The sequence below is a fragment of the Ornithorhynchus anatinus genome, chromosome 10 (assembly GCF_004115215.2).
Source record: "Ornithorhynchus anatinus isolate Pmale09 chromosome 10, mOrnAna1.pri.v4, whole genome shotgun sequence".
Taxonomy (NCBI): domain Eukaryota; kingdom Metazoa; phylum Chordata; class Mammalia; order Monotremata; family Ornithorhynchidae; genus Ornithorhynchus; species Ornithorhynchus anatinus.
This window is the reverse complement of record NC_041737.1, coordinates 33,153,824-33,160,270: the sequence shown is the minus strand read 5'-3', so window position 1 is coordinate 33,160,270 and position 6,447 is coordinate 33,153,824.

The window sequence follows — 6,447 nt, the reverse complement described above, 5'->3', positions numbered from 1 at the left end:
TGAGGCTGTGCAGTGACCCTGTAGTCAGAACTGTACTCCCAGAGAGGCTTGCCCCATCTATAGAATTAAGGGTCCTGGATCTTCTCAGTCCCAGGCAAATCAGACAGAATAAGCTTCCTGAGTCCAGACTCCTGTTCTCCCATGAGTGGCATCCACCTCATCACTCTTCTTCTCCCCATTATTCACACACTCATTCATTCATTCAATAGTATTTATTGAGCGCTTACTATGTGCAGAGCACTGTACTAAGCGCTTGGAATGAACAAGTCGGCAACAGATAGAGACAGTCCCTGCCTTTTGACGGGCTTACAGTCTAATCGGGGGAGACGGACAGACAAGAACAATGGCAATAAATAGAGACAAGGGGAAGAACATCTCGTAAAAACAATGGCAACTAAATAGAATCAAGGCAATGTACAATTCATTAACAAAATAAATAGGGTAATGGAAATATATACAGTTGAGTGGACGAGTACACTGCTGAGGGGATGGGAAGGGAGAGGGGGAGGAGCGGAGGGAAAGGGGGAAAGGAGGGTTTAGCCGCGGAGAGGTGAAGGGGGGTGGTAGAGGGAGAAGAGAAGCTCAGTCTGGGAAGGCCTCTTGGAGGAGGTGAGTTTTAAGTAGGGTTTTGAAGAGGGGAAGAGAATCAGTTTGGCGGAGGTGAGGAGGGAGGGCGTTCCAGGACCGCGGGAGGACGTGGCCCAGGGGTCGACGGCGGGATAGGCGAGACCGAGGGACGGTGAGGAGGTGGGTGGCAGAGGAGCGGAGCGTGCGGGGTGGGCGATAGAAAGAGAGAAGGGAGGAGAGGTAGGAAGGGGCAAGGTGATGGAGAGCCTTGAAGCCTAGAGTGAGGAGTTTTTGTTTGGAGCGGAGGTTGATAGGCAACCACTGGAATTGTTTAAGAAGGGGAGTGACATGCCCAGATCGTTTCTGCAGGAAGATGAGCTGGGCAGCGGAGTGAAGAATAGACTGGAGCGGGGCGAGAGAGGAGGAAGGGAGGTCAGAGAGATGGCTGACACAGTAGTCTAGCCGGGATATAACGAGAGCCTGTAGCAGTAAGGTAGCCGTTTGGGTGGAGAGGAAAGGGCGGATCTTGGCAATATTGTAAAGGTGAAACCGACAGGTCTTGGTAACGGATAGGATGTGTGGGGTGAACGAGAGAGACGAGTCAAGGATGACACCGAGATTGCGGGCCTGAGAGACGGGAAGGATGGTCGTGCCATCCACAGTGATAGAGAAGTCTGGGAGAGGACCGGGTTTGGGAGGGAAGATGAGGAGCTCAGTCTTGCTCATGTTGAGTTTTAGGTGGCGGGCCGACATCCAGGTGGAGACGTCCTGGAGGCAGGAGGAGATGCTAGCCTGAAGGGAGGGGGAGAGGACAGGGGCGGAGATGTAGATCTGCGTGTCATCTGCGTAGAGATGGTAGTCAAAGCCGTGAGAGCGAATGAGTTCACCGAGGGAGTGAGTGTAAATGGAGAACAGAAGAGGGCCAAGAACTGACCCTTGAGGAACTCCAACAGTTAAAGGATGGGAGGGGGAGAAGGCGCCAGCGAAGGAGACCGAGAATGACCGGCCAGAGAGGTAAGAAGAGAACCAGGAGAGGACGGAGTCCGTGAAGCCAAGGTGAGATAAGGTATGGAGGAGGAGGGGATGGTCGACAGTGTCAAAGGCAGCAGAGAGGTCAAGGAGGATCAGAATGGAGTAGGAGCCATTGGATTTGTCAAGAAGGAGGTCATGGGTTACCTTAGAGAGAGCAGTCTCGGTAGAGTGGAGGGGACGGAAGCCAGATTGGAGGGGGTCTAGGAGAGAATGGGAGTTAAGGAATTCTAAGCATCGATTGTAGACGACTCGTTCTAGAATTTTGGAAAGGACACGCCCCACACCCACACTCCCCTTTGGGGTAGCAATGTAGTCCATTCGGTAAGAGGGAAAATCTGGGAGTTGAGTCTGCCCACAGCATGAGAGATGATCCTTGAGGCTGAGGAGGAACACTGAGCAACTGTTCTGGAGAGATGCCCCTGGTCTCTGGAACCAGAACCACCCTCGGGTCTGAGAGCAGCAGCCTGCCTGGTGGCACTAGTAGGAATTCTGAGCAGTTGTGCCTATTGCCACCTGGTGGTAACAAGCATTGGCCTGAAAGGCTGCCCTTCTCAATAGCCCCATGGTGAAACTTGCTATTGTTCTGTGAGGCTTCGCCTCTCTATCACCTGCTAGGTGGCACGGATCCTTTTTATGGTGTTTGTGAAGCTCTCATTATGTGCCAGGCACTTTACTAAGCACTGGGATGGGAAGAAGCCCATCAGTTTGGACGTAGTCCACCTCCCACGTGGGACTCACAAGTCTTAATCCCCATTTTAGAAATGAGGTAACTGAGGCATGGAGAAATGAGTTGACTTGCCCAAGGTCACCCAGAAGACAAGTGACAGGGACTGGTTTAGGAGCCAGGTCCTTCTGACACGCAAGTACGAGCTGTAGCCACAAGGCTTCTCTCCTAGATGGTGATTCTGGGCAGCCACACCACTCTATCGCTGCCTGTGGTACTTTGGTCCAACAGCACCAGTTCCCTCTTTGGGCCTCCATCTTGTCTATGTCGCCTCCGACTCCTCTTCTCTCTCCACATAGGCCAGATCCCCACTCTCCTTTCTTCAGAGCATTATTCAGGTCTCAACCCCGCCAACAGGCCTTCTCTGATTAAGCCCTCTTTCCTTCCCAAGCTTCTTCACCCTTCGGCATCAACACCCTTGTATCTATAACCTTTAGACATCCGCTATTTGCCCTGCAACATTCATGTGCACATCTGTAAACTATGCACTCTGTGTACAGAAGTGCAGTGGGTGTGAGCACAGAGGGGGTAGTTAATGGTAATAATAATAATGATAAATAATAATTGTGGTATTTATTTAGCGCTTAAAATATGCCAGGCATTGTATTAAGCATTGGGGTAGATACAAAATAAATTGGGTTGGACGCAATCCTTGTCCCACGTGAAGCTCGTGGTCTCAAAACCCATTAGATAAATTAGGTAACTGAGGCACAGAGCAGTGAAGCGACTTGTGGAGGGCCACATGGCAGACAGGTGGCCAAGTCAGGATTAGAACCCTTTACCTTTAAACTCCCAGACCTGTGCACTAGCCACTAAGGAAAGAACGAGGAGAAAACATACTGGGGATTACTGAGTGTGGAGTGTGTGCTGAGAACAGTAGGACGTGCTGGAGGAGTACGATACTGAGTTATTATGCTATATGTTATATAGCATATATATATGCTATATATACATATATATACATATAACTCATATATATATGAGTTATTACTATGTGCCAAACATTGTTCTAAGCAATAGGGTAGATACGAAGTGATCAGTTTATCCTACGTGGGGCTCACAGTCGTAATCCCCATTTTATAGATGAGGCAACTGAGGAATGGAGAAGTTAAGTGAATTGCCCAAGGTCACACAGCAGACAAGTGGCAGAGATGGGATTAGAACCCACGGACTTCCAAGCCCGTGCTCTTGCCACTAGGGCTTGTGGTTCTGGGCAGGGAATGTGTCTGTCCTATTTTATTCTCCCAAGCGCTTTGTGCAGTGCTTTGCAGATAGTAAGACCTCCATCATATCTGGCATTTTGAGATCTGGCGTTATGGGGTCTGGTCCCAGAAGACTGGCCTCAGTGAGTGACTATGGAGGCCCAAGTCTCCCCGTCCTGCCCTCTGTCACCTGCTAAGAATCACATCTGTTGGACACTTCAGACTCCAGGAGAGCCATTTGTCTGATAGAAAGGGAGAGATGAGGGGGCGAAAACATCTGGGTTACCAACATGAGTCTTCCCGAAATGTGGGTTGCCCAGTAGAGGTGAGGTTTGACAATTGCAGCTAAGCCATCGTGGCTTAGTAGAAAGAGCTCGGAGTTGGGAGTCAGAGGTCGTGGGTTCTAAGCCCGGCTCCACCACTTGTCAGCTGTGTGACTTTAAGCAAGTCACTTAACTTCTCTGTGCCTTAGTTGCCTCATCTGTAAAATGGAGATTATGACTGTAAGCCCCACATGGAACAAGCCAATGACCTTGTATCTATCCTAGAACTTAGAACAGTGCTTGGCACATAGTAAGTGCTTAAAATATACCATCATTATTATTAACTCCCAAGCAGTGTGGCTTAGTGGAACGAGCACAGACTTGGGAGTCAGAGGGCATGAGTTCTAATCCCATCTCTGCAACTTGTCTGCTGTGTGACCTTGGGCAAGTCACTTAACTTCTCTGTGCCTCTGTTGCCTCATCTGTAAAATAAGGATTAAGACTGTGAGCTCCACGTGGGAAAACCTGATTACCTTGTATCTATCTTAGTGCTTAACTCATAGTAAGCACTTAACAAATACTGTAATTATTATTATTATTATTATTAAACAGACTATTATATCCTGCAGCTCAAAACCCTTAACTAACCCCATATTCATATTCCCAATTCCGTTAGTCATTCTCCAGGAACTGGATGCCCAGAACAATGAAAGACTGGACAGAATTTGACCTCTGCACTCATGCTGTAGAACTGAAGTCCACAAGGCTCTGATCCTCCAAGAGGAACAAGGATGACATGCTAATGCCACCCTGTCCTACTCTTGACACTAGAGTTCTCCCTCCCCCTACCCGCCAGAAGCCACCACTGTCAAGGCCACAAACGCCCCTTCCCTGGGCCTGATGCTATGCCAGATGAGTCTACAGACAGGACTGAGGGCAATGGGAGGTTTGATCCCATTAGAGAATTAAGGGCCCCGGGTCTTCTCCGTTCCACAATCTGATCAGAAAGAACCAGTCCCCCGTACAGAGTCCCAGATCCCATTTCCAGTACCATCCTCTGTGCTGGGAGTGGCAGCCCCCGCCTCTCTCTCTTCTCCTCCTCCAGAGATGAATCTGGAAGCATGGAAATTCAAACACAAACATATTCACCAACCACAAACAGGACCTTCCCTTTGAGGTGGTGGCGCAGTTCCTGGCTCCATCACTCCACGGGGAATAGAGTTGGGAAATGCATTGTGGTGGACATGGAGAGGGTCCCCAATTTGATAGGAGCTACCACTATCACACATGGAGGGGGTCTCCAGTTGTCGACAGGGGTGTGCAGGGCTCCAGGTCTGCTCAGTTGGTCAAGCCAAAGCCAGCTCCCTGCCCCAAGCCCCAGTTCAAGAGTCCAGAACCAGCTTTCCTGCTGACTGTGGCAGCCCCCTCCTTATTACTCTCCCCAAAGCTAACCCCATCTTTCATGCATGCAAGCACACATGCACACACACACTCCTTTGAGTGGGAGTGAATTACAGAGCTCCATCTTTCAATGGTGGGTTGCATTTGGGAATTGATGTGACTGCCCAAGTGCAGGGGGATAAACGTCAAGGGTGGAAAGTTGTGATGAGCTCCAACTGCAGAGAGAGCAGTAGCCTGTAGGATTCTCCCCTTGGTCATCCAGCCCCAACCTGCAGAGTTCTGGAGGAGAAGATCTGTGGGGCTTTCCTTCTCCCAGGGCTTAGAGCCGATTGAGCCCAGGATCAGGGGTCTTGGAATTCACCATAAATGCCTCCTCTGAAGATGGGGAAGAGGATCCTCAGTCTTATGGGAGAGAGGCAACACTGGAACCATCCATCCAGCTAACTAATAAAGCCAGTTAATTTCCCCCTGCACTGCACTTAGCAGGTCATCGGGTATTTTGATTCTGCTGTTTTGGACGCTTCTGCTGACAGGAGCTGAGTTGGGAAACATCAGTTTTCTAAAGTCAAACAGGCCCTGACTCTGCAGCCAACAAGCTATGAACATCAGGAAAAGTCCTTTGGCATCAGGTTCACGGAGCAGGCGACCAGGTGATGATCTCAAATAAAAACTTCTCACTATTGACTTTAAAGCTCTCCAACACCTTGACCCTTCTTACCTCACCTCTCCTTCCACATCCCAGCTCACACACTCTGCTCCTATGATGCTTACCTTCTCACTGTGCCTCCATCTCCCCTGTCTCGCCACCGATCCTCTGGCCTACGTCCTACCTCCCGCCTGGAGCGCTTCAATATGACCGATTGATTCACTTGATTGATTTGGGCCCCCCTCCTCAAAATTGCCAATCTCTCTTCCTCCCTTCAAAGCCCTACGAAGGTGCACCTCCTCCAAGAGGCCTTCCCAGACTAATCCTCACTTTTCCTCAGCTCCCACTCCCTTCTGTGTCACCATGATTGGAGCAACTTTGCTCTTTCCCCCCTTTCCCTGACCCTCAGCCCTTATGAATATATCTATAATTTTATTTATATATATTGATGTTTACTTAGTGGTATTGATGTTTGCCCCTCGCCCCCCTAACACACACATACACAGACACACACAAACACATACACTCACTGTGAGCCTGTGGTGGGCAGGAATTGTCTCTCGTTACCGCTATATTGTACCTCCCAAGCACTTAGTAAAGTGCTCTGTTCAC